The following is an 11,244-nucleotide window of genomic DNA, read 5'->3' on the forward strand; positions in this document are numbered from 1 at the left end:
GAGTGAACCTTGTTTTTCACAATGAGGATGTGTAAAATGGGGCTTGGGGTGCTCAAATGCCTCAAGAAAGCACAAAAAACACCCAAGCACCACATTCCCCTCATGGCTGGGCTGGCGGTCCAGCAGCTCAAGTAGAAGAGGCCTCCAGGAGCTCAGGGGAGCAGCAGCCCTCATACTGAGGCACGGCCTGTGGAGAAAGGGGTCGGTGGCCCAAATGCGCGCTTTGGAAATCTGAGCTGGGTTCCTAAATCCCATTGGAAGTGTCTGTAATAGACCTGTGGTGGCTGAGGGATGTACGTGGGAAGGGTTTGGCAGCCTGGAAGTGGACTTGTTGATGCTCTGAGCTCTGTTGTGTCTGGGAGTCTGTTCCTTTGCCCTTGCCCAAGGGCAGAGTGTTGGTGAGGGCTGGAGTTGGAGGCTGTGTCTGCCCCGAGAGCCGGTACCGTGGGGCTGCAGGTGCTCCTGCCAGCGTGGGCTTGTCTGAGCCGGGCCTTGTGCCTCTTTCAGGTGTCCCTGCTGCAGTCACAGCTGGCCCAAGAGCGACAGCAGCGGCAGAACTCCACTGAGAGCAGCGCAAGGACCAGGCAGGAGCTGTCAGACCTTCACCAGGAGCTGTGCTGCTCCTTTGCAGCTGTGCAAGGAGCCCAAAGCTGCTCTTGTGGAAGCAGAGACTTGAAGCTGCATCACTCTCTGAACCTTAACTTGGCAGTGACATCCTTGGGCAGTGACATCTCTCTCTCTGGAGAGAGAGGCCTTACAGAAGGCAGCTGCATCTCTGCTCTTCCACACAGGATTTGTGCCCTGCTCAGAAGCCAATTCCTGTCAACGGGAGCACAAAAATCCTCCCTAGGACACAGATGAATGCAATCGAAAATGAGGGCAAAAATACCTGCCAAAGTTTCTGCAAGCAGACCCATTTGGTTCTTGAAGATCTAGTTCCTAGTGAGGAATCTTTGATGGAAGCAGCAAGATTTTCTTCTGCCTACAAAACCTAGTGATATATTGCCAAACAGAGAGCAGAGAAAAACATGCACTTGTGGTTGTCTCATTTTATGAGCCTTAAACACTGCAGCTCTCGGCATTTCTCTGTAGAAATTTGAAAAGCCCCTGAAACACCATTCTTCCTCCTCATATGGCTATTCTAAAGGCAAAGCTTTATTTTCCATGAATATTTGTAGGCACCAAGAACCTTTTTAGGCTTTTTCTTTCATGTGCCCTTTGTCAGGGAAGACAGAAGAATTCCTGTGACTCAGGAATGAAGTGCATCCCTAAAGAGCCTGCAAGTCTTGAGAATGCTGAGCCTTAAAACTGACTTCTGAGCCAGGTCCCTGCCCAGCTGCCCAGGAGGGCTCTGGGGACCCAAGGGAAGCAGGGCCAGTGCCAGGACCAGCAGGGAGCAGGGATGGGGGGAGAGCCAGGGAGGGCCTCCCAACAGCCCCTGGAATGCTGGGCTTTGGGCCCTGGCAGCCATCATAAAGGCCATGGAACATTGGGGGTATGACCCTGGCAAGTGTCACAAAGGCCATGGAATGCTGGGGGTTGGATCCTGGCAACAATCAACAGCTCCTGGCTATTGGGGTTTGGACCCTGGAGCTGTCAACAGCTCGTGAACTTTGGGGCTTGGACCTTGCAAAGGCCAACGGCACTTAGATTGCGTGCTATTGACCCTGCAAAGGCCAAGAACCTTTGAATATTGGTGTTTACATCCTGCAAAGGCCAAGGGCCTTTGGATATTGGTGTTTACACCCTGCAAAGGCCAAGGGCGTTTGGGTTTTTGGGGTTTAGACCCTGCAAAGGTCAAGGGCCTTTGGGCACTGGGCTTTAGACCCTGCAAAGGCCAAGGGCATTTGGATATCAGGGTTTAGACCCTGCAATTGCCAAGGGCCTTTGGATATTTAGGGTTTAGACCCTGCAAAGGCCAAGGGCCTTTGGGCACTGGGGTTTCGACCCTGCAAAGACCAAGGGCCTTTGGTCACTGATATTATCTGTCTCTGATATTATCTGTCTCTTCGTGCGAGGGGCGGATGGAGACCCAGAGGGTGAGTGACAAAGCCGCTGCTCTCCTTGTGCCAAGCCCAGCAGGGACCTGGGTGGGCCTGGGCTGTGCCTCGGGGAACAGTTCCCTTTGGGATTAGCAAGGGATTAACAGTTGGCTGTTCCAGAGCTGGCAGCAGCTGTGGTGCTTGCCCTGGGGACAGGCCTGGGAGGGAATGGGGGGCTCCTGGCTATCCCAGAGCACAGCCACATCTCCTCCACTCTCCTTGTCCCACTGGAGGCCGTGGGCACAAACAAGGGAGCAGCTTTTCATTGCCTTCCCCTCACCCAAATTAGAGTGCAGCCTCAGTGCTACCCAGAGTCAAGAATGAGTTTCTTCCAGACATCTCCAAAATGATCCCCAGTGGCCCAGAGGAGGTCACAAGGATGATAGGAAGATGCTGCAAGGGCTGGAGCACCTGTGCCAAGGGAAAAGGATGCAAGAGTTGGGGTTGTCCTGACTAGACAAGGTTCCAGGGTGACCTTAGAGTCCCTTCAAATGCATGAAAGGGCTGCAAGAGAGCTGGAGAGGGACTTAAGCCAGGGGCCTGCAGGGACAGGACAAGGCTTCCCAGTGAGACATGGCAAGGATGGATGGGATATTGGGAGGGGATTCTGCCCTCTGAGGGTGCTGAGGCCGTGGCACAGGTTGCCCAGAGAAGCTGTGGCTGCCCCTGGATCCCTGGGAGTGTTCATGGCCAGGTTGGATTGGGCTCTGGGCAGCTCCCCTTCTGGTGTTCTTAGAAGTGATCAGACACCTTGCAGCATGTTGGTTTGCCCTGCTCTCAAACTCCTGGGCTGAAAATATTGCCAAGGAGGGGAGGAGGAGCTCAGCTGGAAGTGCTGTGCTCTGGGACAGGCTGGGAAGCACTTAGAGGCAACTGCCTCAGGGGCAGCCATGCAGTCTGAGTGTGCTCTTGCCTGTGCACTTGCAGGGAGCTCGAGGGCTTTCTCACCAGGGACGTTCCTCCAGAGCCCCTCAGGTGAGTAAACTGTGCTGAGCTGGCTGGCCTTTTGAAACTGGTTCTCCATGAATGGACACTGGTTCTTGTGGGATCAGAAGAGGCATCTCAGTGCTACTTTGGAACAGGAACAGAATACCTCACTAACAGCTGGATGTGGCCTTTCAGGTGCTGGTAGACGACAGTGACAGCATGGCCAATTCCATCATCTGCCCCGACAATCCTGGGAACATCCTCTCAACTCTGACATCCACTGATGAACAGCATCCCTTTGAATTGGCTCGGGAAGCTACAGAGAATTGTGAGCACATGTGGCAACAGTTTGATCAAGTAGAGGAGAGAACCCAGAGGATCAGAAGCCAATACCAGATCATAGACTCTCTGCTAGAAGAAATCAGAAAGTGAGCATTTCCTCCTCCTCCTCCTCCTGCATTCCAGAGGCAATCTGCTTCCAGGTCTGGGAGGTCAGAGGTGTCCTGGGTGAAGAAATAACCTGCCTACCATGTGCAGGCCTCAGTGTGGCTCTCGAGCATTGTCTGAGTTTTTCATGCTCTACTGGGACTCCCAAGGCTGTCTGCGAGATGCAGAGACATGTTGGAATAGAAGACTCCTTCTTCTCACCGTGCTGCTTCCTTGAATTCTGTTCTTTGCGTGCCCCTGCCCAGCCACTGCTTGTCACTGAAGGAAGGCAAAATCCTGCCTTCCTTTCCCTTTGCCTCTGGAGGTTTCCTTGGGAGGGAAAGAGCAAGGTCTTCCTTAGCCCACTGCCCCCAGCTCCATCCTGGAGTGCTGAAAATGGCATTGCTGACTCTACAGGCCTCTTGCTTCTTCTGACTGGGCCTTGTCTCCGCAGTGACTGTGCAAAAATTGAGAAGTCCAAGGAAATGCTGCTGCAATGCACTGGAATCCCGGAGACAGGAGCCTTTTGTCTGCAGCAGCAGAACACCAAGCAGCAGAAGGAAGCATCAGCCCAGGCAGAAGAGGCAGAACAGCAGGACTGGATGGAGGTTGGTTTTGGAAATGAGATGGTTTTCCCTTGAAAACTCGTCTTGCCCCTTCTTGTACAGTGGAGGACTTGGCTGCACTCGAGGGAGAAGGGCCATCCTTGCAGAGGCAGCTGGAAGTCAAGAGGCAGACTTTGGAGGAATTGCAGCTTCAGAGGGATGTGCTGGAGCAAGGGAGGGATGATGGTAGCAGGGCTCTGAACACCTTATTGCTAGGCAGCACCTGTGGCAGTGGGAGTTGTGGCAGCCAGATCAGCCTGATGCTCTTTCAGGCACTAGAAGACAGGCACAGTGCTGTGCACACCTGGCTCAAGAGGGCACACGCATTTCTTAGCCAGGGATATGCATGTTCATCAGCAAAGTGTGGCATGCTTCTGCAAAATGTGTTGCTTTGGGCAGCCACAGAGCCTCTAAAAGAGGGAAGGGAGCTGGGGAAGGGTCTGGAGCACAGGTGTGACCAGGAGCAGCTGAGGGAGCTGGGGGGGCTCAGCCTGGAGAAAAGAAGGCTCAGGGGGCACCTTCTTGCTCTCTCCAAGTCCCTGTGACAGGAAGCTGCAGCCAGGTGAGGATCAGGCTCTGCTCCCAGGGAACAAGGGACAGGAGAAGAAGAAACAGCCCCAAGCTGTGGCAGGGGAGGTTTGGATTGGGTGTTACAGGATAGCTGCAAGAGAAGGCTATGTTTCAGAGGGTCTCTGTCAGACACTCTCAGGTCTGGACAATGTGGTAGGTTTGGCAAATGCACAGCAGAGGTTTTGCTTTGGCCACATCAGCCAGACATCCATCAGTCACTAAATGTCTGCTGAGCACAAGAGCCACTTGTGCCACAGGCATGCTCTCCTTCCAGAGAGTTACTTGGAATATGTGAGGAGGTGACACATTGATGTACGTTTTGTTCTTGAAAGGGGAAATTCTGTATATTTTCCCTTGATTCAGCAAGCAAATTTGTTTTCCCCAACCTTCCTGAAAATGTCCAGCACTGAAATAGATCCAGAGAGAAATTTTCATAGCCAAGCGGCAGTTGTGGAAGATGCAGTCTTTTAGGGTGGCAACTCAGTTTGGAGTAGGGATGTTTGTTGGGAAGGAGCTGTCTGGGCCCAGGCAAGGCAGCAGGGCCTGCCACAGCACTCCCAAGGGAACAGTGCCAGAGGCTTTTGGCAGGCCAGGCTATCAGAGCTGCATGGGGCAGATGCTGTGAATCTTTGAGGCCAGAGCACAGGTGCTCCTTGTCCTCTGGCTGCCTGTGAGGTGGCACTGGCTGGCTCTGCACAGGGCTCCCAAGGAAGGGCTCCAGCTGTACCTTGTCCCACTTGCAGGTTTCCCAGGAGGAAGAGTCATCGAGCTGGTCTCTGGAGCTGCTGAGCCAGGAATCCTCTGGCCAAGGGCATGAAGTGGCCCAGGCGTGGCGAGAGGAGGAGCTGCTGGCCCAGAAGGCTGACCTTGAGGGCCGACTGGCAGCCACCGAGTGGCTCCGACAAGACCTTGCCAGGCAGCTGGAGGAGACCAGGTAAAGGCAGGGAGTTGAAACTTTTCAGATGGTTTTACATTCCGTGGGCACAATATGGAAGCGTCTCAAGAAAAAAAAAAAAAAAAGCCACAATGTGAGGGTTGTTTTTCTGGCACCAAAAGCCAGCAAAGCTCTCGTCAGCCTTGGGCTCCTGTTTGTGCCGCCGAGCACACTCCTGTGGGATGTCAAAAGCAATCCAGCCAGCCCTAAACTGAGGAGTAGTTGAACCATGCAGATGCTGAGTGAAACCTCAAGTTTCTCTTGGGTTTGGTTCCTCGTTCTGGGCATTGAACATCCCTCGTTCCTTTCTGAGTCGCTTGATATGATCCTGATCTTCAGACCAGGAAGCCTCATCTTCAGCATTCCAGGCTCTTACCTTGGCACGTTGGGAGTAGCACGCTGCCATTCAGGGTGAAGCCAGAGGCTCCTGCTGACAATCTTGAGGCATTTCTGCTTCCAAGCACACTCTTGAGAAGTGTGGGACAGGATGTAGAGCTGGTTAGAGAGCAGCAGGGAAAGCTCTCTGGAATTCTCAACAGCCTCTGGGCATTCTTGCTGATTGTTGGTGGGCACCCAGCTGCCAAACCTGCCAAGGTGCCTTTGCATGGTCCCTCTCACTGTGCAAGGAAGGACAAGTCCCTTGGGCTACTGCCTGCTTGTTCAGCAACACTCAAATAAAGGCAGCAAGTCTACTCCTGGACCTTGCAAGAGTTGAAACTGCAGTCTCTGCATTCAGGTAGTTGTTGTTCAGACAAAAGGGTGATCTGATTTTTCACAGGTGCTGCCACGACCATGAGATTTTACTGTATCTGCAAAGTAGTTCTGAAGCCTCATTAAATACCGGGTGTCTGGAAGATGATGTACCTTTATGTCCATTATCAAGAGCATTAAAAAGTCAGGAGTCAGCCAGGACAAGAGTCTGTTCTGTCCCCCTGCAGAGCAGCTTGGAAGTGCTGATGAGAGAAGAGCTGTGAGCAGGGGCTGGGCTTTTGCTTGTTGCTCCAGCCTGTTTGGGCACAGGTACCCAGAGTCATGGGTCAGAAACAGCAAGTGAAGGTTTGGCTGTTGAGGCCAAGTTGGGCTGGGCTGCCTGTGCTATGGCAGGCCATAAGGAAGGCCTGGGCAGTCCCTCACAGGCCCTGCTCTGCTCTGGAAATGGCCCAGATGTGCCTTCTCTGGACGAGTTTCCAGCTGACCCATTTTCCATCCTCAGGCGTGGGGATCTTGACCCACGTCGTCCTGGAATAACCGGCTGTGGGTGTCTGGAGCAAGCAACTCATGTCTGTCCATCTTTGCAACTTGTAGGTCAGCAAAGGAGAGCCTGCAATCCAGGCTGTTTGCTGCTCAGCAGCAGATATCACAGCTAGAGATCACCAGGAACCATCTGGAAGCTCAAGTGCTCACAGTCACACAGGACAAAGAGGTGATAGAAGGTGAGAACCTCGTGTGCTTTGTTTGTGGTGCTGCCCCTGACTAGACAAGCTGAGCACCCTGTAAAGGTGTCTCTGTCCACAGAACTTCTGAGGAGTGGTGGTGCTGGAGGCACTGAAAGGGCCTGAGGTGAGTAAAGTCAGTCAAGAACGTGACTCTTGCTGTTGGTCATGTTTGCAGGAGAAGTGAAGTGCCTGCAAGGTGAGCTGGAAGCAGAGAGAGCTCTCAGGAGGCAGGAACAGGAAGACACAGCTCAACAGCTCCTGCAGGCAGAGCAGCAGCATCAGGAAAGCCTCAGGCTTCAGGGAACTGCTCAGCAACTGGAAATAAAGAAGCTCCTGCAAGACCTGGTAGGGGACCATATGCTTCTGAATTGTCCAAGCCAGCCCTGTGGGTTGGTGCAGCACAAGCAGAGGCTGAGGGTGTGAAAGGGCAGCAATCCTCTGCCAGAGGCCTCTCGCTGCTGGGCCGGGCAGCAGAGCCAGCAGCTGAGACTTGGAGGAGTGTGAAGGCCCCCAGGATGGTGCTGGGACAGTAAATGCAGCCATGGCTTCAGTGAGGGTGTAAGAGGAGTTCCAGAGCAGGTTGGGCAGTGCCAACCCAAAGCATGGCAGCCCAGGATCATCCCCAAGTGCCATCTGCCACAGAGCAGATGCCAGCGTGGAGCAGATGCCAACAGTGCTGCTGGCTGCAGGCGTGGGAACTCGTTTCCTTTCTCGCTGTGCTTCCATGGTGGACAGAGGGATTAGCTTTGGTCCTGAAGCAAATGGAAGAGGCCCCTTGTTCCTGGTCCTTCAGTCCTTGTGACTGGGGCATCAGAGAGGGGAAGGTGACACCTCCTCCTCTGAGTGCTTGGACTCGGTGCTTGGGAAGGTCTTTGCCAGCAGAAGAGATTCCACATGTCTCTGATTCTTGCCCCTGCTGAGCCTCCTTTTGAATTCCCTGACAGGACACAGCTTCTGGAGTGCAGAAAGCCAGTGCTGTTGTCTTTTCCAGTTGGGGGTTGTGGGAGGGATGGAGCTTCACATCTTTCAGCCAGGAGCTTGCCTGGGGCTTCATCTTGCAAATTTTTCCTCCCCTCCTCAGGCAAGTGAGCGTGAAAGGCACCGTGCAGAGATGCAGGAGACGCTGGAGCAATGGGAAAAAGAGAAGGCAGAGAGAGAGCAGGAGCACAAGAAGGTGCTGTTTGAGATGAGGCAGAAAGTTGCCACCCTGCTGGCCCAACAAGAAGAACTAAAGAGATCTGAGAATGCCAAGCAAGAGGTAATGATTGTGAGAGGAGAGCTGGTGTGATTTTTTGCAAGGCTGGAGCTGTGGGAGATGGCAGGATATGGGGCTGTGTGGAGCATGCCCTCTGTTCTCCTGCATTGAATTAGGGGAGGTGAAAGCTGAATGGGGCTGTCTTTGGCCCAAGGAATGAGCCCTCTCATAGGAAGCCAGGCAGAAACATCAGCTGTCAGCTGAGATTTTTGTGCTGCTCTTGTGCTCTGTTGTTCTAAGATGCACCTCAGGGTATCTTCACTGTTCTCCTTCTGCTCCCCTTTTGGTGTGTACTGGTAGATGTTCATGGCCAAGGTGAGTTTGTAGGACTTTTCTTTTGTGGGCATAGGGAGCATGCAGCAGGAATGCTGACAAGAGAAAAATCTTTTAAAAGGCTTGCCTGGAGTATTTCTGAACAGTAACGCAGAGATGTCTTCTGGGCTGTATTTTAAGTCACTTCCTGGGAAGCTGTGTCTCCCCCAGGGCAGGCAGTGGCCCAGGGGAGCAGCAGCCAAGTGCTCTGAGAGCACGTGAGCCCATCAGTCTTTGCCCATTGCCACACGGATGCTGCAGGAGGAGCGTGAAGCCCTCTGCTCTTTCCTCCTGTGCAGGTCCTGCTGGAAGAGCAGAAGGAGAAGAATGCTTTATCAGAGGCACTGCTCCAAACTCAGGGAGAGCTCAGCCGAGCCCGCCAGCAGGTGCAGCAGCTCAGGCAGGAGGTGACAGAGCAGCAGGAGAAGGGGCAGGTAAGTGTGAGTAGGCAGGCAACAGAGGGCAGGGCAGTGACAAGGGCACAAAAGGCAGCTCCTGGGACTGAGGAAGCAAGGGCTGCTTCAGGCCCTGGGAGCACAGAGCCTGGTAAGCTCCAGAGCTCAGCCCCAGGAAGGAAGGCTTGCAGTGGAAGCAGAGCTGGGTAGAGCAGCCAAAAGAAGCAGCTGAGGGAATGGCATTTTGAGGCAGCAAGTGGAAAAAGCTGAGCCTGAGGGCAGGTCCCAGGAAGTTGCTCTGTATTTTGTTGCCAGACCATCAAGGCAAATCTGCAAGATGAGCTGCAGGAAGCACACAGTGAAGCCCAGGCAGCGCAGAGGAGGCACGAGGAAGAGCTACAAGGCCTCAAAGAGGAAAGGAATCTCCTCCTTGAGCAGAGGGAGGCTCTACAAAAGCAGGTGAGGGAAAGAGCAGTGGCACTGCAGTCATGCAGCGAGGGGTCTGTGGCCTTCTTGCTTTTCCATGGCAGAGCAGCAGCTGCTGGGGTGAGCCCTGGGGCTGTCTCGTGCTCTGGGGGCTCCATGGCAGCTGCTCTGAAGGACACTCAGGGCTCTGCTGAATGTCAGCTGCTGCTCTGGACAGCTGGGCTAGTCCTCTGTGCTGCTGGCCAGCAAACAGCAGCATGGATTCCTGCTGGCCTCTTCTTGCTAGCCTTGCTTTGGCAGGTGCTTTCTCAGGTGCCCTTGCTGGTGGGCCACTTAGAGAGTGAAACAAGTTGTCCATGTCCTTTGTGAATCTGGTGCTCTCAGGACAGGGAGGAGTGGAAAGTTGTCCTTTACCTTTGCTCACAGCCTGTGCTGTGGCTGAGTGTGAGAAGCTGTGGCTGTAGCCTCTGACTGCTTTGTTCTGTTTGACTGGAGGTGGCAGAGTTGACATCTCAGCTGGCAGCCTCCCAAGAGTGCCAGGAAAGGACTGCGCAGAGAGCCCAGCAAGATGTGAAGGAGGCCCAGGAAGAGTCCAGGCAGAAGCTGTTGGAGCTTGAGGATACCCAGAAGATGCTGGAGGAGGCACAACATCAGAACAAGGAGCTGCAAGTGCATCTGGACTACTTGGAGAGGGAAAGGAATCAATGTGAAGAAATGGCAGAGAAAAATTCAGAATTGCAGGCTTCTGTCAATGCCCTAGAGAAGGAAAAGGCCAGGTAAATGAAAGCCTGTGGGACTCTGCATTGTGCTGAATGGATTCCCTCTTTGCCATCTTTGCACCTGCCAGGGGCTCTGGCAGCATTTCCTACATGGCAGGTTCTGCACTCCCCGTGCAGACACTTCTCATTGTCTGGATGTTGTGTTTAATTTTCTTTTCTTTTAAGCCTTCAGATAGAGTTCTTCTGAAGACAAAGTCTTCTGGGGAAGCCCTTTCCCTCTAGGGGTTATTGTGTTGTTAGGTGGGTGTGTTGACACGGCCCGAGGTGCACTGTAAGGAGCTGCATACATCCATCAGCTCCACCTTGGGGCCTGTAACTTGAAGCCTTTGGGATCTGGATCAGCCTGGCATCTGATGCTTTTTCTGGGCAGAACCATCTTAAGGCCCTGAGTGCTGCTCTAGGCCAGCTGGGCCTTGGAGGCAGCCCAGAAACAAGAATGTCTCTGTTGCATGGTTCCTCATCCAATGTCCCCCGCTGCCTGCAGGGGGTCAAGCAGGGTCCCTGCCACCCTGCACAGTCACAGGCATTTCTGACTGTGCAAAGAATGCAAGAAACAGGACCAAGCTATGGGGGGGCTCATGTAGCCGATCAAATCCTGCCAGGTTTAAGTGCCACAGGATTCTTCCTCCAAGAAGAAGACAAAGCAAAGGCAGGGCACTCCTGCTTGCCTGGAGCCTTCTGCGTCTTCCATCAGGTTGTGCTCCAAGCCTCAGTTGCCACTTTGGCCTTTGTTTCTCCAGCTGAAAGTAGGATGGGTGCTGGTAAATCTTAGAGAACTTGCCAGAGATTCCCTGGCTCTAGGGTGCTGCTCCTCCTACCTGGATGTGTAAGATGGGGAAAGGAAATGTCTCTTCCATGCTGACCAAGCCTCCCTGCTTTGGAGCCTGGTTAGTCAGAAGAAAATTGTTCCTCTCCCCTAATGTCTTCATTGTAAGACTTTGTTAGGTTTGTATTCACATTCCCATCTCAGAAAGAACGTATGGCATGGAGGCAGGAACTCGCTGTTCTTTCAGGGACAAAGGCAGAGTAGGCACATGCTGGTCTGGGACTGCAGGGGGAACAGTCAAGTCTAAACAGCCAAGTTGTCTAGAGAAACCTCATCAGGCAGAGCAGTTTTTCCCTGAGGTGGTGCAAGTC

This window comes from Agelaius tricolor, unplaced genomic scaffold, assembly GCF_023055355.1.
Source record: "Agelaius tricolor isolate 1412-34295 unplaced genomic scaffold, bAgeTri1.0.p SCAF_49, whole genome shotgun sequence".
In the NCBI taxonomy this organism is placed as follows: Eukaryota; Metazoa; Chordata; class Aves; order Passeriformes; family Icteridae; genus Agelaius; species Agelaius tricolor.